At 48.2% G+C, this 24,007-nt stretch overlaps 1 protein-coding gene across 2 annotated transcripts in view; it reads right to left on the reverse strand.

The window, feature by feature from the left end:
- Pxylp1 (2-phosphoxylose phosphatase 1) overlaps positions 1 to 24,007 on the reverse strand; it is a 67,541-nt gene that overhangs the window by 37,065 nt on the left and 6,469 nt on the right. The window contains exon 1 of one of the 2 annotated variants that reach the window (XM_051140658.1): positions 1,053 to 1,124. The exons of the other annotated variant lie outside the window; for it this stretch is intronic. The gene's annotated coding sequence lies outside the window, so the exon portion shown is untranslated. Of the gene's footprint in view, positions 1 to 1,052; positions 1,125 to 24,007 lie in introns of those variants that run through there. 2 annotated transcript variants of the gene reach the window in all.

A 24,007-nucleotide genomic window follows, 5' to 3' on the forward strand; every position in this document is an offset into this window, starting at 1 on the left:
AAAGGCTCCAGAGACCCAGGAATCTATGTTCCACTCCCAGCTCTGCTGCTCATCTTCCACACGCTCTCGAGATGAGGGCCTTACTTTGTTTCACTGAGCCGTGAGATCGGGACTTTGCAGTAAACCTGCCCATAAGAGCACAAGCGAGCAGAGGCGGTGATGAGTCAACATTGCAGAGGGCAAAAGCAGGAGGCACGCAGAGACGTGCCACATCTGACCCTCCGGCTCTGGTGGAGTTACATAGACACCATGCCTACCTAAACACAAAGATTCACTCTCTGGAACAGGGGTTCCTGTTTCACGCTGTGCTTTCGTCTCAAAGGCCTGGCCACTGGGCACTTCCCTGTTCACTGGCCTGCATCCCTAGCTGTCGGGGCAGGCAGCCAAATCTGCAGCCACATTCATGGTTCCTGTTCCGTGGCGAGACTCTGGCTCAACTGGGGTATCCAGCCTTGCCCAAGGGTTTCCACCCTGGAACATATGCCTCAGCTTGTAAGTTCCCACAGTGAGAATGCAGATTACCAAGTATGGCCTCTGTTCAGTTCTGTGGTCCAGGAGGCAGCCTCAGTCATGCAGCGCTCTCTTTCCCTTTTGCTCTGCCAGATAGGAGGCTAAACAGGCACTTGGTAAGTCATGCTGGCTTTCCTTCCTGCCTTCTTCATGTGCTTGCCTCCCCAGGAAATCTGTGCATACCACGGGGGTGGGGGTGGGGGACGGAGGCAGCGCCTCAGACACCCCGCCACACTCAGACACAGGCCACAATCGCCCTAGCCAGGGCTCTAAGCCTAGAGAGAAGCCCCATAGCCTGCTACTCAGCCCAGAAGACCCAATCCACCACAGGATGACTCACTGCTGTGCTGGCTGGGTGAAGTGCTTCTGAGGGACTGCAGCTCCCTCATTTCCTGCTCCCCAATGTCTCTCAGGCCTCATCATCACCTTCCATGGAAAAGATGCCCTTGCTCCAACATGCATCATAACCAAACCCAGTTCCCCCCAAATACCGCTGTGGAAACAACCAGTCCATGTCCCAGCTGAACGTATGATGGCATTACCTGTTGTTATGAGGTATCCACTGGGCATAGCTCTAGTTCCTGGTTAAAAACACCTCCAACCCAGAATTATTACATTGAATTTCTGCTTAAACAAACAGAAAATCGACCGAATTCCCTTTGGCTTTACCATATATCTGAGTGGCTAAAGGGAAGTACAGAGTTGAAACAGCAGCACAAGATAATAAGCAGATCCCTCCACACTCTGGTAAATACCATGTCTGAATTAAAGGGGGGGGGGAAGACACGTCAAAGGCATCTCTCTAAGCTACTGTCTAGTCACCAGAGGCTTCCAGAGCCAAGCCCTGGACTATATTTTTACCTTGTAAGTACCAAGAATGCCACCCCAGGCAACAGGCTCTGGTTTCTCCTTCAGAGGATACAGAATTTAGGATTTTAAATGTGACCATGGCTACTTGAAAGAAAATATGCATTCAACTACCTTCCATATGTGCAGCTAAAGCACGATTACCAGGAATAGAAAGATAGAATTAAATAAGGAAACTACTTTGGGTGGACTCTATGCTCTGGTTCATTTTGTCCATAATCATTTCGGCCTAAGTAAAGAACATCGTAATTTTTAAAAGAATCGTGTAATTATAGAGTAACCATGAGCCAGGCAAGGCGAAGGCTGCCTCTGAAGGGTCTTCTCTTTCCAAGGTCACCGCAGAGTGGGGTTTAATTGCAAAATCAAAGATGCTTGGCTAAAAATAAACCAACCTTGGAGACGGATGAAGATGGATGAATTCTAGAGCCGCCTGGAAAGCCCAGGAGAGCAGACTGAAATGGGGATCTCTTGAGCTCACAGCAGCTAGTCTGTGGCCAGAGCTCTCTAGCTAATGTGTAAGCTTGCTTCTGAAGTAAAAGCCAACCTATCCATCCATCCGTCCATCCATCCATCCTCATGCTCACATGTACAATTGATTCCACAACAGTGCCATCAACAGGTACCATTCTAAATGAAAAAGACCTCAGGCATAGGGCAGGACACACTCCTGCGAGGTAAAAGGAGGCACTTTGAAAGTTGAAGCTGAAACGTACTACAGATTTACAAAAGAAAGGCTATGAGATCAGGATTTGATGAAACTAAAAATACTCGTGGGGTGGGGCTGGAGAGATGGCTCAAACAGTTAAGAGCACTGACTGCTCTCCCAAAGGAGTTCAATTCTCAGTACCCACGTGGCAGCTCAGAACCATCAGTAACTCCAGTTCCAGGGATCCGATACCCTCTTCTGGCCTCTGCAGGCACCACCTGCATGTAGTGCCCAGACCAAAACACCAATGCACTCAAAATAAAAATAAGTAAGTCTCAAACAAACAAACAGCTTTGGGGTTGAAGGGAGGGTAAGGAGGCAGGGGACATGCTGGTGACTGCTGATGGTGGTGGAGCCTCAAGGATCATCATGTGATTCCCTATTTCTGTGATGCCCAACATTCAAAGTAGAAAAACAAACAAAACCAGCTTTTTTTTGTTAAGTTTTTTTTTTTTTTTTAAGAGATGGAATGCAGGCAAGAGGACACATGAGTCATTAAAACTAATTGTTTTTTCTAGTTTCGATTCTGCCATAGTTTTTCTTTGTGCTGAGCAAGTAAATAAAAAATGTAATTGAGAATCAAAGAATAAAACATTAAGCGAAGTTCCAGAACTTCAGAATGGTCATTTTAAGCACAAAGGTTCACGGGGATGTACCAAGTTCAGGGCTGCGTAAGGGCTTCTCTGTGTGGCTGCTTTAATTGGGCTGTGTGATGTTTGTATCTGTGAGTTCAGCACAATAAAGTGAGTTTATCTAGTAGTAATCTTAAAGGCAAGCTTATAGTCCATCCAGTGAAGTAAGGAATAAGCCAAACATTGGGTCACAGAAAACCAGAGCCTCTGGGGAAGGAGAGGGCACAGAAGGAGATTAAACCAGACTGGGAGACAGCAAGTAGGCTCCCTGGAAGAGGCGATTTGAAAGCAGCCCTGAAGAATGGACTGGAGTTGATGCATCTGTGACTGTAATTTACATAAACACGCCACTGAGCAGTACCAGCTTGCATGACAGGCTCACTTAGTCGGCTGGTACTTGTTTCCTAAGCTAAGAGTCCATCTCTTGCCAGCATGTGTTTTCCCCTGGGAGCAAGCCCAGAGTACCCGCTGCCCTCTTTGTAGCAGAGATCTCGCACTTGACACCTAGGAGCCCTGAGGTGTGGCTGCTCTTGATATGTCTGCCCTATACCTGGCTTTCTCAGGCACTTGTCTCACCTCGGGTACCTGGAAAGGTGATGTGACCCATGACAGTGCCATGCCCAGATGTGGCAACTGTTACGGTGCAATGTGCAGTGGTGCAGGAGCAAGGATGCAGATCAATACTGTAGGTCACTCCCCAAGCATGTCGTGAATAAAAGGTTACACTGGGCCCAGTGGATCTGAGATGATCTGGCAAATACCACCTCAACTTAGTCCCCTCCACACAGGAGGGACTCGGGAACCAGGTGCCTAGGTATAGAGTGGTTTCAACCCTTAGTGAGCCATGGCTTTCCCTGTGAGGAGATGGAGCCTGGTTGTGAGGAGTGTAACAGACATCACTGCAGAGAGTTGCCTACAAGTGCCAGCCCATGACCCTCAGACAGTCTGTGCCCAGTAGCTCACTCAAGGTATTTATTCTGCTTCCTCCTTGCCTCTGCTCCCTCTCACCCCATCCCTAGCAAGAGACTGCCCACTAGGAATAGAAAGAAAAAAAGAAAAAGTCCAGAATCTGAAGAGGTTTGAAATGCCATCTGGTTCGAGGTCAGGGCAGAGCAAAATTGGCACATGTCCCCAGAGCACTCAGAGAACTTGACCTGCTGCTTCACACTCAGAGTGGTACCCTGTACTCTGTTCTTGCATCCTTCCTGTGTACCGCAGCAGACACACTATGTGACAGGCACCTCTAACTGTACCCCTTCCTATCAGACTTCTCCGGGCTCAGGGAGACCATGGCTAGAACTCTCTAGCCTGGCCTGAACATTTTACTTCCACACCTTTCCCAGCTTCAAACCGCAGGATGATGATGAGCTGTTTTCACATGTAGATGAGACACAGCATCCCAGTGGATGGAAGAGAACCAGAGGTGACCCCACAGGGCAAAGCTACCCATTTCCTTGATTGCTTCTCAGTTTAGCAGTCTCTCCGTCTGGTCTCCCAACCATCCCCCAGTCCCACTGAATTTCACAACCCCTTAAAGCCATCATTATTCTACTTCTGCTAACATCATCAAACAAATATGCCACCATTGGCAAAGGACACTGAGTCCTTATAAAGGACGCCCCTCTGGGGACTATGATGACTAGACACTTACCACGTGTGTGAGGCAAAAGCCTCATTACTGACCAGGCTCAGTGTCACCCCTGGACACAAAAAGGAGACATGACCATGACATAACCTTGGTTGTTGCTTGTTTTAACCTTAACTTATTCCGTGTAGCCGTGAAGACGGGTTGGCTGCAGACAACAACAAAAGTCCTAGCTAACCCAGTAAGATGTAACAACCTCCTCAGCAGTCACAGCGCTAGGACAGCAGCTCAAAGCACCCACCATTTGGGGAGCCAAGATCGCTCTATACGTTGTGTTCTTAGCAAGCTCCTGCGTTTGTCCTCCCCCAAGGCTGGCTTCTCTGAGTGTCAGAAACTGATGCCACACTCCCAAGCATCACCATACCTGGTAGCTTCGAGACAATCGCAGCAAGACAATCTTGGTGCTTCTACTTTACCAGAAAGTTAAGCATTTCCTAGAAGCTCCTCCCCTCCCTAGAAGAGAGTCACATGCCCCAGCCCAAACCAATGACATAAAAAATGGATTGTGGCAGCTGAGTGAAACTGATCAGGATTCACTTTTTGGCAAAGGCCCAAGCAGGAAGGACAAGAACGGAACAGAACTTGAACAGATGGAGGGAGCCAGGACGCTCTCTCACAATCCACACCTGGAGAAGGTTTGCCAACACACGCAATTATCCCAAGAAGTGGTTCCTCAGCACCGTCTGCTGATGACAGCACCACCACTTTTCAGATCTAAGCATCAAAGCACATCCCGTCATAATTACAGGCTTTCAGAACTTCAGCGCTGGCTTGCTCGGGTATTATAATCCAGCAGCGACAAACCCAGTGCTGTGTTTCCTGCAGCCTGCACGTCCTACCGACAAGACCTTTTATTCCAAAATTTGTGTTTCTAAAATATGCAGCATGAATTATTTATCTGTGATTTCTTTCCAAGAAAGTTCTAAAGTTGGTGACTTACAGAGTTGGTGGTTTTTTTTTTTTTTTAAAGCATGGACTATTTTTAATTTTTTTTTATCTTTTTTTAAAGATGTGTGTGTGTGTGTGCGCGTGTGCGTGCACACGCGCGCCACACATGTAGGTGCCTGTGGAGGCCATAAGCATCAGATCCCCGGAGCTGGAGTTACAGATGGTTGTGAGCTATCTGACGTAGGTGCTGGGAACCATAATGGGGTCTTTAGAAGAGCAAAAAGTGCCTGCCCTTACTGAGGAGCCATCTCTCTCTCTCTTTTTTAAATTAATTTATTCTTGTTACATCTCAATGTTTATCCCATCCCTTGTATCCTCCCATTCTTCCCTCCCTCCCATTTTCCCATTATTCCCCTCCCCTATGATTGTTCCTGAGGGGGATTACCTACCCCTGTATATGGTCATAGGGTATCAAGTCTCTTCTTGGAGGAGCCATCTCTTAAAGTGACACACACACACACATACACTCCCTCTCTCTCTCTCTCTCTCTCTCTCTCTCTCTCTCTCTCTCTCTCTCTCTCTCTCTTTCTGCCTCCTTCCCTCCCTCCCTCCCTCTCTCTCTCTCTCTCCCCCTCTCTCTCCCCTACCCAGCTGCTCCGCCACTTAAACTGTCAGGGTGGCCAGTTATTTCTCAAGACTGAAACAAGAAGTTCAGCAAGTTAGGGGCTCACTTTTTATGAATGTTTCAGCTATCTCTGATATTCTAGTAGAAGTCTGCTTCATCCAACTGCATCACTCTGCTCTTCCTGAAGCTATGGGAGCAGCTGCACCTGAAACCAGCATTCCTGTTTGAAATGCCAACCATACCAAGAGAAAGGATAACATGCTTTGGCCTAGCTAACTCACCAAAGCTGCTTCAAAAACATAGCTCCCTTTCTTTCTTTCTTTCTTTCTTTCTTTCTTTCTTTCTTTCTTTCTTTTTTTAATTTAAATCGTATTTTGCAAGCAAACTATGTCAATTAAAAGGCTCTTAAAATGTCAAGGAAAGCCAGGCATGCCTTTGGTCCCAGCACTCGAGGAGGTGGAGGCAGGCAGTTTAAGGCCAGCATGGTCAACAGAGTGAGTTCTAGGACAGCCAGAGCTACACAGAATAAGCCCTGTCTCCGATTTGGGGAGGAGTGAGGGAGGAGTCAAAGGAAGCTGAAGAAGGCAGAACAGGTTGTCAAACTGGAATTGCAAGTGGTGCATAATAAACGTCTGAATGATAAAAATTAACATTTTTTCAAGCAATAAACATATAAAACGAAAAAGCTTTTCTCAAATCTTAACGAGTCGCACACAGGTATGCAAAGTGAATCAGGCACACGGGGAAAGTGAGCTACCAAGCGCACTGTGTTTCTTGCTTGGATTGCTTGGACCAGAGCATGCCAGCTGGCCACAGGAAGCTGTTTTGCCTCACGAGGACTTTTTCAGGCTGAGCACACACTAAGGAGTCTGGGCAAACTCTCGGCTTACTGCCAGACCATCTGTACCCTGGTCAAGATAAGACTGGACAACAGGCTCTCCAAGGACCACTGCTGGTGCTTGTGGGTACTCAGTGGCCTTAGCCTTCAGAAAGCTGCAGCCTCGCCCCATGGGATGGTGACAGTAACTGTGGCAGAATGAGCCTTCTAGTCCGTGGGTCCGGCCAATGGTGGAGAGCCACCCCCAGGTGCCCACTCTGTGTCAGGAACCAAGTCGTCCTTGATTCAGAACTCTGAAAACAGGTTCTCAAAAACATTTCTTGTGTCCTTTGCACTTCAAATTGCGCTGAAGCATCGTGTCACCGGCCCACAGGTGTGTCAAGCTTGGGAACCAGCACACACTGTTGTTTGGTCTCAGCTCCTAGGGAAGAAATTAGAGACTAACACTGCCGAACAGACACCCCAGTATTTCCATTCGGTAGTTACTTTTCTGTTGCTGTGATAAAGCACCAGTACTGAGAACAACTTAAAGAAGATAGAGTTTACTTTAGCTTACGAATTGCCGAGTGAGAGTCCACCACGGCAGGGGGAGGTGGGAGAGGGAGGGAGCAGAAAGCTGGCTGATCACATTCTGTTCCACACACAAGAAATGGGGGGTGGGTGGGGAGGGGGATGAGGATGATGGAGCAGGGGGGAGAGAGAACAAGAAGTGGGGCAGGGTTAGAAACCCTCAGTGCTCTCCCCAGATGGTGTATGTCCTCTAGCAGGGCTCCATCTCCTTAACTTTCACAACCTCTAAAAGCAGCACCACCCCCGCCAACTGGGACCAAAGTGCTCAAATGCATGAGCCTCTGGGAGGCATTTTTTACTCACTGCCACAATCAGCCACAACCAGCATAGCTCAGCACTGCAGCACATGCAACGCAACGCAAGGCTTAAGGCCAGTGACGCTGAATGGAGGCTTGGGGGAAAGGCTGTCGGCGTAAGTAGTGTGCAAGAGTGTAAAGCACCCCCTTTTATTCATCTTCTGCAAACCTGAGCCAGAACAAGTAGGTCACCTGTACTACCACTGGAAGCTGGGTGCTCCAGCGGTAGGTGGAGGCTTGTCTTAGAAACCAGGCCTCCAAGCTCAGCGGGGAACCATTGGGTGTGGTTAACCAGCAGGAGGTGTGTTTGCTACAGGGTGTGTTTAGCAATTTACCGTTCTGGGCACATCCTGTCACAGAAAGCTGGCTTTGCTCGCCACCACCATGGAAACCAACCACAGGACCCTCCCTATCACCGACCTTGGTGTAAGTGGGTTCAGTCAGATTAGAGATCTGCTGCTTCTCTCTGACCTCAGAATATTCTGAGAGAAAGCCTCCTTTTGTCTTCTGTAAGACAAATTGTTAAAACACATTTGATTTAAAACCCTGTTGGGCAGTGGTGGCTCATGTCTTTAAACCCAGCACTTGGGAGGCAGAAGCAGGCAATCTCTGTGAGTTTGAGGCCAGCCTGGTCTACAAACTGAGTTCCAGGTCAGCCAGGCTGTTACCCAAAGAAATCCTGTCTCAAAAAACTTCAAATAAATAAATAAATAAATAATAAATCTTACTCTTCCAAGAATCATCTCCCTTGGACTGCTCCTATTTCCTATGATGCCGTAGGACTAAACATGGTCCATGAACGACAAGGCCCCACTCTCTGACCCAGCCCCACACCAAGCCCCTCCCATTTCTCCACATGTTTTAATTCACAAAAAAGTCTTGCTCCCAGGGGATTTGGAGACACCATCCACACATACCCAGTTAGGGCTGCAAGGAGGTATCTAGGATGCCAAACCCAGAGGGACATCTTCCCTGCCTCCAGGAAGAATGTGGGACGGGAAAGCCACAGCTCTGTGGAGATGCCTGAGGAGGGAGGGAAAACACATTCTAGACCTACCAAACCTTCCTGAGCTCACTCTGGAAAGGTTCTGGAATGTGAGTCAGGTAGTGTAGCCGTCACTTTGTCTTTGCTGTGACTGAGTAACAGAAAACACTTGCTTTGATTCCTGTTTTCAGAGTTTGCTCTGTGGCTTGGCCTCACTTAGGGAGAAGAGCACAGGGTCAGGACCGTAGTGGACTGGAAGGAGGGGTTGAGTGAGTCAGCAAGTGCTAGAGAGGGGCCCAGGGCAAGACAGAGCCCACAAGGCCTCACTCCATTGACCTGGCTTCTCTAGCTGGGCTGTACCTTCTCGGGTTTACAGAATTCTGCTCCCAAACAGAGCAGAGACCAAGCAAGTATTCACCCCTTGAGCCTGTGGAGACATTTGCTATTCAAACCATAACAAGTAGGGAAGTTTGAAGCCAAGGCTGAATTAATCAGAGAGAGGGGAGGGAGGAAAGGAGAAAGGGAGGGAGGGAGGGAGGGAGGATATGAATGAATATGAAAATGTGGTGGTTTTAAACCTTATCCACAGCCTGTCATATCTCCCATCAGAAGTGCACTAAGTCCTCTGAGCAGGCCATGGCGGCTCTCTTGTTTAACAGATTGTGACAGGATATAGATACTAACGTAGACACTGCCCGGCTGCTCACTTGCTTCAGAGTTCTGGTGACAGCACTCTGGAGAACCACAGCAGAGGTCAGAACCCTGCAAGAAAACACTCCCCCATGCAAACAAGGCTTCCGAAGATACTGTGAGAATCTGGGGACAGTCGCCTCGCTTGTCTATAGGAGAATGGGCAGGAGAAGACAAACAGTGCTAGTGCACCGTGGAATAGGACTCAGCTGTAAGTAAGAAAGAACTGGCCTTCAGTGTGGAAGTTGAGCCCCCTAGAAAAACAAGGTGGTGGGTAGGCTCCCAAGGTTCCACCCTCAGCTGAGGAGCTAGTAGCAGCAGCTGGCTGGTGAGGAAGGGAGAGTCAGTTTTCTTCAAGGAGGCAATGCCTGGTAGGTTATCTATGCTCCACTGGACGGGCCTGGACCCATGTGCACATGGGCAGCAATTAACTGGACTCAGTTTTTTTATTTATTTATGTTTGGTTGCTTTTGGGTTTTTGAAACAGGGTTTCTCTGTGTAGCCTTGGCTGTCCTGGATTCACTTTGTAGACCAGGCTGGCCTCGAACTCACACCAATTCACCTGCCTCTGCCTCTGCCTCTGCCTCTGCCTCTGCCTCTGCCTCTGCCTCTGCCTCTGCCTCTGCCTCCCGAAGTGCTGGGATTAAAGGCACGCGCCACCACGCCCGGCAGAATTTTTTTTTTTTTTTAGGACATAAAGTTGGGAGGGAGACATGGTGGTGGGTACTAAGAACAGCTGAGGGGTTGTGAGGGTGGATATGATCAAAACACATTGCGTGTATAATAAAATTCTCAAAGAATAAATATTTTTTCTTAAAAAAAAAAAAAAAAAGAAGAAGAATGGAATCCAAGAAGTAAGAGTTGCACACAGAGAGAAGCATAACACACACAGCATGGCTTCATGTGGAAGTCCCCTGTGAGTGTGTGCTGTGGACGTTAGCACAGCCATGGCAAGGACCCCAGTGCCTCAGACCCACGGTTTAGTCAACTAAAAATTGCCCACATCCCAGAACCCATAGGTTTCCAGGACCAAGCCATACAGGAACCGGCAACTTCACTTTTCACTTAGGCAAACCTTAACATTTGCACACCTTGACATGAATATGAAAATTTCCAGAAAATGGGTGAAACATCCAGAAAAAAAAAAAGCCTGGCAGGCTACAAATCCTAGGTGAGCTGTCATTTCCGCTGTGGAGGAGGAAGGGCTTCTCAGAGCTTACTCATATATGTTAGGCCTCTTCTCTAGTCACTGTGAATGCTTAACAAAGCCAGATAACAGGAAAGCACTATTGTTAAGTCAAAAAGTAAGACTATAAGGCAAGCTACAGTGCCACGTGTCCAGTTTGATCTTAATAACATTATAAAGATAAAAGACTAGCCAGGCATGGTGCCTCACACCTGTATCCCAGCACCCAGGGAGGCAGAAGCAGCCTGGTCCTCAAAGTGAGTCCAGTTAAGCCAAGGCTATACAGAGAAACCCTGTCTCAAAAAAAAAAAAAAAAAAAAAAAGGAGGAGGAGGAAGAAAGACCATACTACAAAGGCTGGACAGAATGGAGGGTTTGTTTGTTTGTTTGTTTAAGGCAAAGATAAGAGAGTTTTTATTTGTATACTGTATACAACTCAGAACCTAGTGTTCCTTTTAAAAATGAATTTAAGGGCTAGAGGGATGGCTCAGTGCTTAACAACACTGGCTGCTCTTCCAGAGGACCCAGGTTTGAATCCTGGTACCCACAAGGCAGCTCCCATCTGTTATAACTCAGGTTCCAGAAAACGGAACAATCTTCTGGCCTTCCCAGGTACCAGGCACTCATGTGGTGCACAGACATGCAAGTGGACAAAACACCACACAAATTAACTAAATAAATGTGCGTGTGTGAGTGCCTGTATGCCTGCGTGCGTGTGTGCGTGCGTGGTGTGTGTGTTTGTGGTGTGGTGTGTATTTAATGTGTGTGTGTGTATGTGTGTTTGTGGTGTGCTGTGTGTACTTGTGTGTGTGTGTGTGTGTGTTTAAGATGGATTTTATATAATTGCTGTGAGAAATGGTCTTTTTCCATCAAAAGAAGTTAGTCTGAGAAGGGCTTGTGTGCCCTGAACCTTCCCATTCCCCTCCACACCCGTCAGCCGATCATCTCAGGTTGTGAACTCAAACTCCCACCGATGGGATGAGACACAAGTCACCTTCTACACTAGGGATAGAAGGCAGGGGTCGCTGGGTGGTGGTGGCGCACACCTTTAATCTCAACACTTGGGAGGCAGAGGCAAGCAGATCTCTGTGAGTTTGAGGCCAGCCTGGTCTACAGAGTGAGTTCCAGGACACCCAAACTGTTCGCAGGGAAACCCTGTCTCAAAAACAAACAAACAAATACACAGGGGTCATCTTGGCCATCCACTATCACTAGTCCATAGCATTTGTGTTCTGGTGTACTCTTTTTTTCAAAAAGAAACTGTGGGCTTTTAACAATGATTAGGAACACTGGCTCTTACAGAGGGTCCAGGTTCAATTCCCAGCACCCACATGGCAACTAAAAACTGTCTATGACTCCAGTCCCTGAGGACCCAACACCCTCTTCTGGTCTCCGAAGACACTGCATGCACGAAGTGCACAGACAATAAATGTAAGCAAAACATCACTCATATAAAATAATACAATTTTTAAAACTGCTTTGCTGAGTTATTCTGCTTTGTTTGTAGGTTCCTTCGTGCAATACCAAGATTATTCTTTTTATAATAAAATGAGGCTTCATCTTGGATTTCAAACCCTCTGGCAGAATACTCAGATGCCCGCCCTTGGGAGAAATGTGCCCCACACTGTGTTCCAATGGGTCCAAGGCTCTTAGATGAACTTTGGATCATCAGTACTGATCCCAGAATGCAAAGTATCTCAGCAATGCAGGGAGGGCCCAGGGGACACCTCAATGGCCAGGTAACCCCCATGCACAAGACAGAGCCAAGAAACACCAAGAAGAGCTGGTCAGTGGTGGCGCACACCTTTAATCCCAGCACTTGGGACGCAGAGGCAGGCGGATCGCTGTGAGTTCGAGACCAGTTCTATGAGTCCAGGACGGCCAAGGATACACAGAGAAACCCTGTCTTGAAAAACCAAAAATAAATAAATGAGAGAAAGAAAGAAAAAGAAAAGAAAAAGAAACACCAAGAAGAGCAAAACACTCCTTGTTGATCAGGTCATCCTGGAGCTCAGATGAGACGGCGAATGAGATGTGCTCCTGATATAAAGTGAATATGGAGCCCTGATCCAAAGCTTCATAGTGTCCTTGGTGACCTCCGGTAATCCCATTGCTCAGAACACCTAACACAGAACACTGTCTTATAAGAGGCTGTCGGAGGCTAAGGAAGCACTGGAAACTGGGGTGCAAGAAACGTCCATTAGGGTCAGGCTCTGCAAGGTGAACTCGTATGAAACCAGGATAGGAAATCATTGAGGTAAAAAGGGCTCTAGGAAAACATGCTCCCCCAGACAGGAGCGAACCAACTCCTCTGGTGGAAGGACAGACTCTCCAACCCCATTCAATATACTTCTCCTAACTCTACCAAGGAGTACTGAGCACCATAAAAGAGACCTCAATAAGGCTACTTAAGTATTTTATCAGGAGTAGCTATTTTTAACAAGTTGGATTTTAAACTCTAGCCAACATAGAGGATCGCAGACCCATCTAACCTCAGCCCATACCATGCTTGGGCAGGGCAAAGAACAGCACCAAGGTCATTTTCTTTTTCCCAGAGCAACAGCGCCACCTCTGGGCACTGGGGACACCTTCCACTCAGTTCTCTTCTTTCATGGGTGGCTCCCTTCTGAGCAACAGCTTGTCTCTAGGAACTCAGGGGAAGTCATCAAATGGAATCCAGATGGCATTGTCTGGCGTCTGCAGTTGTAATTTGTGGTAAGACACACGGACGCCCTTTGCCTGGTTTGTGAGGTGGTTTGAATAAGAAGCGTCCGCCTAGGCTGGGGTTATCTGAACACCTGGTCCCCGGTGTTGGCACTGTTTAGGAAACGTTAGGAGGTGCCAGCTTCCGGCGGAAGTGGGTCACAGGGGGAGGGCTTCCAGAGTACAGAGCAGCGCCTGCCCACCTGTGAGTTCTGCTGCCTTGTGCCCCTACCGTGATCCTTCTGGAACCATAACCCCAAATAAACCCTCCTTCCTATAGACTGATTTTAATCGTGATTTTTTTTTCTTTCTTTCTTTCTTCGAAACAGGGTTTCTCTGTGTAATAGCTCTGGCTGTCCTGGACTCACTTTGTAGACCAGGCTGGCCTGGAATTCACAGAGATCCCCCTGCCTCTGCCTCCCAAGTGCTGCGATTAAAGGCGTGTGCCACCACTCCCGGCTCTTTTTTTTTTTTTTTTTTTAATCACAACAGAAAAGTAACTAATACATAGTTAAGACTATGGAATTTCTTCCTGTTTCTTTGCTTTTTGGGGGAGCCCACATACACAGGCCACTGTATTGTTTCCTCCTTGTATCCACGCTACCCTAAATCAGGGATCCTTTTTTTTTTTCCTAAAGAAAAGGAGGTGACTATCCATATTTAATCTGTGATATGCATGTATCCCCATAAGGACTTGTACCATAAAGAATAGGCTCCTTTTAGTATGGATCTGAGATCTCCACAAGTAAAGCTGCCATCTTGGTCAGCGAGGTCTTCATAAGGCCAGCTGTGCCTGCTTACAAAACATTAGCACAGCTGGCCTTGTAAATTATTAATAAAGACTATGAGACCTGATTTTTTTTTCAGAATGGAAAAAAAAAAAAACCCTAGAAAGTTTGAAGTAAGATACAAAGGTCTGAGCAAGTGACATGAAGGTATGTAAAAAGTGAAACTTCATCTATGGTATTAAAATGTCTATGGTCAAAGTTCAACATACTGCAGTCAAAACCCTGCTTAAATTGTATGTCTAATCGATGTTTACTTAAAAATGTTTGTTTTTAACCCCAGCTTATCTAAGTATCATACAGTAGTTAAAAGTACCAAGTTGGTATAGGTTGACCTACTGGGTGATCAGCAGTAGCCATGTGTGGTTGTCTAAATAAGAATGGCCCCCAGAGGCTCGCATATTTGAATGCTTAGACATGAGGAAGTGACAACACCTGAGAAAAATTAGGTGTGACCTTGTTGAAGGAAGTCTATCGCTGGGTGCAGGCTTTGAGGTTTTAAAAGTCCAAGCCAGGGTAAATTTTGGATAGAAGGTTTTGTGGGTGGGTTTACCCTGCCTACAAGGTGTGTAGGGATAAAGATGGAGCAGAGACTGAGGGAAGGCCAAACAATGACTGGCCCAACTTGAGGCCCACCCGATGGGAGAGAGCCAACCCCTGACACTATTAACAGAAGCTCTGTTATGCTTGCCGACAGGAGACTAGCCTAACTATCCTCTGAGAGGCTCCACCCAGCAGCAGATCAACACAGATGCAGAGACCCACAGCCAAACATTAGGCAGAGCTCAGAGAGTCTTGTGGAAGAGTTGGGGGAAGGATAGAGGGACCCAGAGCGGACAAGAACTCCACAAGAAGACCAGCAGAGTCAACTGAGGACCACAGAGACTAAAGCACCAACCAAAGAGCATGCAGAGACTAGACCTAGGTCCCTTCCACATACGTAGCTGATGGGCAGCTTGGTCTTCATATGGGTCCCTATCTACTAGAGCGGGGGTTGTCTCTGACATGGACTCTGTTGCCTGCTTTTGGATCATTTTTCCCCTAGCTGGGCTGCCTTGTCTGTCCTCGGTGGAAGAGGAGGCACTCAGTCCTGATGGGACTTGATGTGCAGGGGTGGGTTGGTGCGGGGGGGGGGGGGGGAGGGACCTCCCTTTTTCTCAGGAGAGGGGAAGGGGGGAAGGGAGAAGAGGGTGAAAGATTGGAGGCTGTGGTAGGGATGTAAAGTGAATGAATAAACAAAGAGCCCAAGCCAGGCCCAGTGTCTCCTGCTCTCCCTGTGGATCTGGATGTAAAACAGTCATCTCCTTCTCCAGCGCCATGTCTGCCTGCACGCCATGCTCCTCACCATGATGATAACGGACTAACTCTCTGAAACTGTAAGCGAGCCCCAATGAAATGTTTTCCTTTAACAGAGATGGCTTGGCCAAGTGTCTCTTTACAGCAACAGAGCATTGACTGAAATACCATACTTGGAGGCCTATACTGATGTGGTCGGAGGGATTGGAAGGGGAGAACAGTTTCCTCTCATCCTCCAATGCCAACCAGGCCCCAGGGGACTGTGAGACATCTCTAAAATGTCCTGTATTCCGTGCGTAGTCACCTGGTAAACTCTAACCATGTCCAGTCTATAAAGTCAAGGGTCGACTCAGAGGAAAAATTTCCTCCTTCCTTCAAGTGAAGCTTTGATCAAGCAAAGACTTTCTCCTGTATTGTACTTAATACAGGAGGGCTGGAAGGGCCTGAGGTGCCTCTCAAGGAGCCTCAGCTGGACTTGATTTCTAAAAATGAGGGGGGGGGGTGATTAATTTTGGCCACCTGAGTGTTAATAAACACTCAGCAGGAAAGTATAACCAAAGACTAAAATGGTTGGTCCATCTCCACACGCCAAGGGATCACACTCCTCACAAGTTAGGCTTAAATCCACACAGGATGCTGGCTCAACTATTCCTCACTTATCTTCTTGATAAGAAAAACGCTTGAGTGCAGACCTTAGCTGTCCACAGCCAGGAGAGACAGCCCCATTATTGTTTAGCCTAAGAACTGAATGAGAGCTAAGAGCCTTTTCTCTCCCTATCTGGAGGCCATTTAGGAGAGGGCTTGTGCTGATGCTAGCCACTCCAACCATGAGGCCCAAAGGCAGGCCCTGGGTCCCTCACTCTGGAAACCGGCCCCGGAAGCCGAAGCAGGGTGAATGAAGAGGGACTGGCCAAGAGATGGATGCTCCTGTAAGCCCATCAAGAGAATTTGGTTTGGAAAACAAAAAACAAACAAAAAGCAGAGCATGGTGGCTGGTGCATGCCTTTAATCCCAGCCCTCGGAGACAGAGGCAGGTGGATCCCTGTGAGTTCGAGGCAAGCCTGGTCTACGAAGCAAGTCCAAGACAGCCAAGGCTACACAGAGAAACCCTGTCTCATAAAAAACAAACAAACAAAATAAGAGAGTTTGATTTGGACTTAAAATATATGTGTGTGTGTGTGTGTGTGTTATGGCTTCTCCTAGCTCCCCCCTGCCTAACTTGTAAGGCTAATAACCCTTGGCTTCACATCTCTTTCCAGGCACCAGTCAAGGACTTCCTTTCCTACCTACACCTGGCTGTTATACAAATGAGAGACCCATGCACTTTGGGGGCCTTTTAGATGAGCCACTAGGGCGTACTCTGACTGCCATGAAGGGCACCACCGTTCAGTCGGAAGATCCATCACCACCTATTTTCTCTCCTGCCTAAAAGCCAACACTGTTCCTTGGGGGCCTCCTGGGAACCTGTTCCTGGTCACAGGTCAGAAATGCCAATAGTATTTTGTGAGCTCTGGTCTCTCAGCTGCCCCCTCAGCAGTTCTTAGGTCACCTCTTCATGTGGGAGACCAGAAAAACAGCAGTAGGGGGCCCACTCAGAGAGGACTCCTGGTCAGAAAAGCAGGCTCTCCGGCCAGAGTGAAAATCTAACATTCCAGTTGGCCAGGTCAATTGCCCAGTCAAGAAAGCACCCGTAGGGAGGTAGGAACCTCTTAAGCCAAGCTTAAGTCTTCACTTATCATAAAAGCAATTTATTGTTACCAGAGACCTCATGACGTCAGCATATGCCAGTCAAGTTTGGAGGGAAAACATACATACATACATACATGCATACATACATACATACATATTCATAAAGAGGAGGGAACTGTAAAAATTGTTTATTTCTTTTCTATTAGAGCTGGTTAGCCTGACCAGGACACCATTTTTCTGTACTTCTTGTTAGCTAATCATGACAGATTGTGACGGTGACTTCCCACCAGTGTGCTGGGACACAGTTACCACCTGTATTAGGGAATAAGACAGAGGCCCTCTTGGCCTTGCTACTAGCAGGGTTTAGGTCCTCCCACATCCTTTTTGTTACTTTAGCTTTGTCCCTTTGTGCCACACCATGGTTCTTTTCCTACACCACTTTAAGAGTAACAAGTTGGAAAATAAAAACCCTGAGAAAGAGAAGTGTCCTAACTGTTATGAGCGGTTGTCCCTATGACCACAGGCAGTCTCCGTCTTCCTCAACAACACACTGTAAATGGGACTCCTGCTTCAGACTCCTGAAGAAGATGGCGGCAACCTTAGAGAGCACGCTCCTCTTGCCTGCTCCAGTTCCTCTCTTCTTCTCTCTCATTGGTTTTCAAATTTGTGATCCATCTGCCTCAGCCTCCCAAATGCTTGGATTACGGGCATATATTACCGTGCTTAGCTTCCAATCAAAATAATAATAATAACAACAACAACAACACTAATAATAACAATAACAACAACAACAACGTATTGCTTTTAAAACTCAAGGGGGAAATGCTGCAGAACTTAAAATGTTTTTCAAACAATGCAGTTAAGCAAGATCGCGATGGCAGGTATAGCATAAATTATAAATGGTCTAGAAACAGTATCCCCCTTTCAACACTGAAGGCTGCAAAGGCCTAACTGTAATGTGTACAACAACAGAGCTGCTGCGACTTACACCGAACACTCCAACCCTGGCACAAGCCAGGATCTCAGGAGCACAAGGTAAAATGCAAAATACAGTATACAGACTAAGGCTACAGAGGTCTAGGGGGCAGTGGGTGAAGTGTACTGTGGACTACAGAGGCCTAGAGGTGGGAAGTGGGGGACACTGTGACCTATGGAGGTGGGGAGTAGGCAGCACTGGGGGCTACAGGGATCAAGGAGCAGGAAGTAGGGAGCATCATAAGCTGGGATGCTGACAGAGGCAGGGACTACGTGAGACCCAGTGGGCGGGGGGGGGGTGGGGTGGGGTGTGGTGGAGCAGGACAGGAGTACCGGCAGGGACAGTGGTTCTGAGGGGTCTGAAGCTCGCCCCCTTGCTCTTGATGACAAGCTTTAAGCAGGGGCTCATCCGGGAACAGGGGGAGAGGACAACTGGGCCCAGACTAGACTCCCACAAGAGTAGGGAGCCACTGAACATCGGAGCACACCCTTCGACAGGATGCAAGTGCACCTATGGGAAGCCACACTGAAGCTGAGCTGCTGAGGGACCCACTAGAAGGAAGTAGCACTTACAGGGCATTCTCCAGCCTTCTGGACTCTGTCTTCCAAGTAGCCTGAGATGCAGGGACAGGGGTCACCGAGCCACAGCTCCGGGCTTTGACTGCCCCACTTCACCCAGCTGTGCCTCTCTGTGCTGCAGCAGGCTCCCCTGACAGCGGAGGTCTCACTTATTCATATCATACCCACTCACAGAGCGGCCGTGCCATGCCCAGCAAACTTGCGGAAATGGAGACTGGTGGGCAAAATCAGCTCAAATCCCTGCCCTGGCGCTCCTGTTCTTTGGAATGGGCATCATCTGCCTCTTAGGACTGGGGGGCGGGGCGGGGGGCGGGGATGACTGCCTTTTCCTTGTTATCATCAGTCTCTGAAGCACATGGACCACTGGCCTGAGACTCCATCTACGGAGTCACATCAACCTCCCTTGAGGCAAAGGGAAAGAAAGAGCTGTTCACTCAGCCGGGTGAGGGTGGTTCTTTCTAACCCCACTCCCACCAAGTCCACGGCAATAAACAAAGCTGGGGGAAAGAATGAAGGAAAACTCCCTTGGGGCCATTCATCACAATGAGGGCAGCTGACAGCTTTCAGTTCAGCCCTCAGCTCCCTAAGGAGAAGCAGCCGGCTGTGTGAGGGCTGATCCTCCTCAGGCTGAGCATGGACACAGCACCTGCCTGGCTGACCAGGTTCTCACACGTGGGTGATGGAAGCACCCCTCAAAGGATGCTGAGTAGCAGCTAATTTCTCACACCAGGCAGCATGAAGCCCATGGCGGGGGAGGGGTCTGGAGTTAGTGTGTGGGTATGAGCGTGAAGACTCAGTAGTCACTAACCGCAACCAGATCACGGAGGAAACGGCATGGAGTGCTGGTTGGCATCCAAAGCAAAAGCGAAAGTATACGCTAGCTTTAGAACGTCACCCCCAGAGCGCCAAGAAAGCCCTGCGTCAAAACTCTCCCTGCTTAAGTGTCTCCATAGGTGATGACAGCTCCAGCTTTCCTCACCAACTTCTCCCTGGGGCTCTGGTGCCAGACTCTATTTTTACAACCTGAGCAATGCCTGGGCAAAGGACCAGCTGAGGGTTGGCGACAGAGGGATGGGGCATGAGAGGTGACAGCACAGGCGACGAAGCCATCCTCCTCAGCTTCCCACGGTCAACTCCTTTTTTTTTTTTTTTTTTTTTTTTTTTTTTTTTGGTTTTTTGAGACAGGGTTTCTCTGTGTAGCCTTGGCCATCCTGGACTCACTCTGTAGACCAGGCTGGCCTAGAACTCACAGCGATCCGCCTGCCTCTGCCTCCCGAGTGTTGGGATTAAAGGTGTGCACCACCACGCCCGGCTCCCACAGTCAACTCTTGACGCAGGGCTAAAGCAGTAGCCATGCCCTGCTCCAACTCTGACCCAGCGCTCTGCAGCCTCAGCACTTCACAGCCAGGCCCTGAGTGCCACTGAGGCCCGCCTGGCCCTCGCCTGTCTTATGCAATGCCTCCTGCCACCTCAGGTGCTGAAGCCCGCCAAGGCCCAGCCAGTGAATGGCCCTGCCGCCCCACCCCTTCGCACACAAACTACAAGAACCTCAGGCAACCTTTTTCATAAATTAGTGTCTGGGTCCATGTCACTGTCTTGGCCATGGCATCATCTTCTTGACTTGTTTTATTCCTGATCATCCTTAAACTGAGCGTAGATGTCACCTTCCTCAGATGGATGCCCTGAGTCCAAGGCTGGGTGATAGTTTTCAATACTGGGCAATCTCGGCACCCGACAACCTTAACAGCTCAGGTCAGTTTCCTCCCTGGCCTCTTCCAAACTGCAATAGCCATCAGGTGTAGGGTTGGGGGAGGGGGAGGAGGGGGGGCACTAGAAAGAGCACTGCAGCTAGAAAAGCACCTGCCACAGTAACCTACAACAAACTGAAGAAGAAAGCATCCGGTAAGCCAGGGATGTCTCACTAATGTTTTGTTTACTGACAAACATGAGCAGGCGCACGTCTCAATAGGTAAGAGCGGGAATCGAAGGTTGCTGTGTTGAGCTATGGGCAAAGAGTGGCCTTTGGGAGATGGGAACGTTTGGAATGCTGGGTGGGCTCCAGGCCAAGGAGCACTCCCAGGGTCCCTTGGTCTTTGGGAACTGCAGATCACTTCCCCTGGGATAAACTCCAACTCCTGAGATAAATCACCCAGGAGCTCTACTCCACCAGGCTGAGAGCGTGGCATGAGCCAAGGAAGGAAGACTTTTCATCCTGCTACTGAGTCATGTGCTAATTCCAAACGGAGGCAGAGATGCCTCGATCTAAAACAGACATCTCAGAGCTGGAGAGATGGCTCAGAGGTTAAGAGTGCTGGCTGCTCTACCAGAGGACCAGGGTTCAACACCCGGCAACCACATGGCAGCTTGCAACTGTCTGTAACTCCTGTTCCAGGGGTTCCGACTTCCTCATACAGGCAGACAACACTGAACGATAGCAATGTGCATAAAATAAGAAAGAAATTATTAGAACAGATACCTCCTGAGACAGACACCACTTTGAGCTGGAGCCTTCCTAGGACCTTTCCCTCTATGGAACGACCCTCCAAGTGCCCCTTAATATTCATGCCTTCTTCCTGGCTAACAGAGTACCGACTCTGGAGAAGAAAGTATAGCAAAAACGGTGGCTAGTCATTAATCCATCTCCTCTTCCTCCTAGGCTTGCAACAGGCCATTTTCCGGCCTTCTCTTCCCTGCAGAAAGTATTCCAGGTCTGGGGCTGAACTCCGACTAGTGGATGCTAGAGGCAGCAGTTCACCTCAAGCCTAGCAACACTGGCCCCCATCACCCCCATGCTCCTACCTCTCTCCCACTGATTGGTACAAGTGAGTATGGCTGCCTACATGTGCTACCCCCACCATCAGGAACAGTCATTGTTGGACTCATACGTACAGAAAGTATATTGCTATCATATTGTAGCCATGAAAGTTTTCTGATCTGCGTTAGCATCTGATCGGTGCCCCCTGAAAATGTCCTGGCAGAAACTGTGTGATAAATTTCTGACCATCAAGTGTAAGGAAATTCTGCTGGGGGTCTTCAGGGGAAAAAAACCAAAAAAACAAAAAAACAAAAAAACCACCTGCTTACCCGATAAAAGTTACCAAATGTGGCTGGTAACTTTTCTGAACGCTTGCCCAAGGATGGGTGATTTCTTCCAATACTGAGCAACCTCAGTACCCAGGGTGTATTTCTAAAATATACTTACCCTTCTACAGTACCCATCAACACTATGAGCCCATTATCCATTTCCTTGCCAGCTGTACCCCCAAGCCTGAGGGGCTTGGATCTGAGTAAGCAGCAGTGCTTGGCAGATGTGCAAGGAAAAAAAGAAGGACACAGGGTTCCAGGAAGGATGCTTCAGATGAAGAAGAGCCAGTCCCGTAACCAAGAATAAACTGAAGGACAAGGGAGGGACATGAGAAGTGTCACAACGGCTGCTGAAGACAACAGCCTTCTTCTACCTTCAGACACTTTGCTACATGATGCCATACGCTAAGGCCACTTAGGCAGAATCCCACAAGTAGCGCAGTCAAGGACACTCATCAATGCATGCTTTGCACACTCATCACCTATTCACGCAGCGCGTACTAATCCCTACTTTACTTCAGTCTGTGTTAAGAGAGAAAGCTTCTGAGACATGCTGGGTGCAACCTCTGCCCCCCCCCCCATGCCCCAGACACGATGGGGAGACAGACACCTGAGCAGTCACTTTGCTTCCATGAAGGACAGATACTGAGAGGACACACCATGTCAAATAGGGCTGCTAGCACCTGCTAGTGGACCAGGACCAAGGTGAGATGTGCTCAACTCCTTTCTGGCACCATGCGCCAAAGTTAACAGTTCTCAAGCTGAGAGCAAGTAAGAAGAACGCGCCGTCATTAGCTGAGCCGACTGCAATTACCCACTGTACGCAGAGTCGTTAAATACCATCAATTAATGCAGCCGCTTCAGGATAATCATCGGTTATTAGATCAAAAAATGCACAAGAGGAGAAAATCAAAACTCAGATGCTGTGAACTCAGAAACGCTCGAGACAGTGGGGGTGGGCCGGGCTCCGTCTGCCTGCTGGTTGGTAGTCGGCTTCTAAAATATACTTTCTCTACAAGTCAGTAATTTTTTACCTTGGAGACGGAGCCAAAAAAAAAAAAAAAAAAAAAAAAAAAAAAAAAAAAAACATGTAGGCCATGACCTTCAATCATTAATGTCCAAGCTTTGATTTTTTTTTTTTTCAGGTCTGAGTTTCCATTAAGAACTGGGGCAGAGACAGACAGATTGGCGGCAAAAGAGGATCAGGCTGGGAGATCAAGAAAAAAACCAGAGAAGTCAGAGCTCGTCAGAGAAGCTGCCCCCTTTTAACTCAATTCTCTGGACATGAATGAAATCATTCGCCATTTCTGCTGTCTAAGTACGAGGCAGGATTTTTTTTTCCTAAGACAAAACCTCATTTGTTTCAAATTTAAGCAGTTTAAAAATGAATAGAGATGACCAAGCTGCTAAGAGTCATGGATACCAGTTTCCCAGCATAAAAGGTAGGCCACCGCACACCCGGAACAGTCTAGGAAGCGCTGGGGTTCTTAGAATCTGTCACAGCCTATGATTTCAGTTCCTGCATCAGCTTGGCCAAGGGGCAGGGCCGACAGGCCAAGCTGCAGGATGGACCAGTTAGTTGACAGCCCCGAACCTAACAACACAGTCTCTCAGGTTAAGAAGGCTTGGCTATGGCAGATAGGAGAGACCTGTTGGTCTGACTCCTTGCCTCTTGGCTGGTCCACTACCTGTCTCCAGCGACTCCAACAGCTAGCTACTCACTCTGAGTGAGAACTGGGTCTCCAATGGTCTGAACGGATTCTGGGACAATTGAAGAGCCAGTCTGAAACAGAAGCAGGGGTAGCATTCTGTCAACAGGGAGTAAGAATAATTCTGGAAAGCCGGGTGTGGTGGCTTACTCCTATAATCCCAGCACTCAGGAGGCAGGGGCAGGGGGAATCTCTCAGAGGTCAAGGCCAGCCTGGGGTACAAAGTGAGTCCAGGACAGCCAGGTTACACAGAGAAACCCTGTCTTGAAAAAACAGAAAAAAAAAAAAAAAAAAAAAAAAGAATAATTCTGGATATACTAGCAGGTGAGGTGAGCAAACACTGGGCTTATGGGGTTCTCACTAACGACACATATCCAAGAATGAGTTAAAATATTAACCACAGGCCTGGGTCAGACACAGAGTGATGAACCTGAGTTTTAGTTTACTTAAACAGCAGGCAAGTACATGACACCAGCGTATGCCAGCTGAATACCACCAGCTTCTCCCTCTTCCATCCTGATCACTCGGCCGCTCACAGCCATGACAGGGGGCCATGAGCCAGGAGAGAGGTCGAGATGGTTCTGCACGGCTTGAACCCTTTGTTCCATTAGGACATACACGTCCATTATCCTAGCTATCCTCTTGGACAAGGGATGGTGGAAGAATGCTTGCCTCGCATGCACGAGGCCCCAGTTCAATCCCCAGCACCCACCTGAATATTTTAAAGGCTATTTCTTTCTTTCTTTTTTC

Source organism: Acomys russatus, chromosome 32 (assembly GCF_903995435.1).
Source record: "Acomys russatus chromosome 32, mAcoRus1.1, whole genome shotgun sequence".
NCBI lineage: Eukaryota > Metazoa > Chordata > Mammalia > Rodentia > Muridae > Acomys > Acomys russatus.